This window comes from Penaeus monodon, chromosome 14, assembly GCF_015228065.2.
Source record: "Penaeus monodon isolate SGIC_2016 chromosome 14, NSTDA_Pmon_1, whole genome shotgun sequence".
Taxonomy (NCBI): Eukaryota; Metazoa; Arthropoda; class Malacostraca; order Decapoda; family Penaeidae; genus Penaeus; species Penaeus monodon.
The window spans coordinates 51,127,024-51,128,364 of NC_051399.1; the positions used below are offsets into that span (position 1 = coordinate 51,127,024).

Below are 1,341 nucleotides of genomic sequence, written 5' to 3' on the forward strand. Positions count from 1 at the left end.
ATCGCTTCTCGGCCTTTTGGCTAAGATCAAAGTGTAGTATCTGTTCTTATCAGTTTAATATCTGATACGATCCCCATGTGGGATCTACGATATTAAACTGATTTTTGGAAAATGGCGAAGTGCTAGGGGCTTGCTCCACCTTTGCCGCGGATCGGCCCGGTATTGCAGTACCTCCGGGATTGGTCCACTCCCTCCGGGGAGGATATCAACAATTATATTTACTTGTACGCAGTTACAAAGTTTCAAATTAGCTCCTCTCTTATCAGCTGGTATTACACTAGCTTCAAGAGACTAGTTGACGCTTAACGGTTAAGTTCCATCGCTGTCGAAGATTGCCTCAGTAATGCAGTTTAGCTAGAAAGTTACAACACTTTCTGCAAATAAAACACGAAATTAAAAGGATTTCTGAGAATGGCCAATTATTGCAGTACCTCCTAAATTCTTCCAATCTCTCCGGCAACATATTAACTATAAAACATATCAACTAATTGAATTGATCATATATATCAAGGTAAGGCTACGATCACATTCAGCTACATGTAAAAGACCATAGCCTTCCCACTCCATGTGATACCTCTCTTTAGTAACTTATGGTATGCGAAACTATAAATCGTAACTATGAATCATTTATCTTGATTGCCCTTTCATTCACGGCTTTTGGCGTTACCGTCACATGAATTTAAAAAGGGAGTGCAGGAACTCGAGTATAATAATTATACTCAGGGCAGTACTAAGAATGATGGCATCCAAAGTAGACAAATCAATTATAACTACATCTAATAGTTTTACTTGTAATAGTAAGCACAAAATTATCTACATTTACGAACAAATTACTCGCTTAATACTCTAATAACAAGTGTTGACACTTCAGTTTACTAGCAACACGTTGAAATTGTATTTTTTTGTTCCCCGTATCATCAGGAAATTCTCAAAAGTTTAAAATACTTCTTGCTGATTGATATTCAACCACTCAGCCTGTGATCCACCTCTGAACATCGGTAAACCGAGTCAGAACGGTCATCATACTCTCAAGCACAACACTTGAGAGCCGCTTCCGCTCAGAGGATTACACTAACAGTCCTCATCGTGGTTGACTATATCCCGAGAATCTTGGCGAGAAACCCGGCAATCGCATCTTCTTCTTTCTTCTTTGCTGGATTTCTTGGTTATAAACCAGCGGCATGTGGCCAAGGCTATTAAACCAATGGATCCTATTCATTCTATCAATCTATGTAAGGTTATAAAGTTTTGTCTCCTTAGAAAAGCGATTACTTTACTTACTTTTTTTTTTTGTCATCTGATAAAAGATTTGATGTTGTGAAATCTTTATCTTTTAATCTG

At 38.0% G+C, this 1,341-nt stretch overlaps 1 non-coding gene and 1 pseudogene across 1 annotated transcript; one reads left to right on the forward strand and one right to left on the reverse strand.

Annotated features, from left to right (window-relative positions):
* On the forward strand, positions 1–193 carry LOC119581349. Its single transcript, XR_005229494.1, has one exon. It is a non-coding gene; the product is annotated as a U2 spliceosomal RNA (small nuclear RNA).
* Positions 194–965: 772 nt separating this feature from the next.
* On the reverse strand, positions 966–1,133 carry LOC119581386 (annotated as a pseudogene).
* Positions 1,134–1,341: the final 208 nt, after the last annotated feature.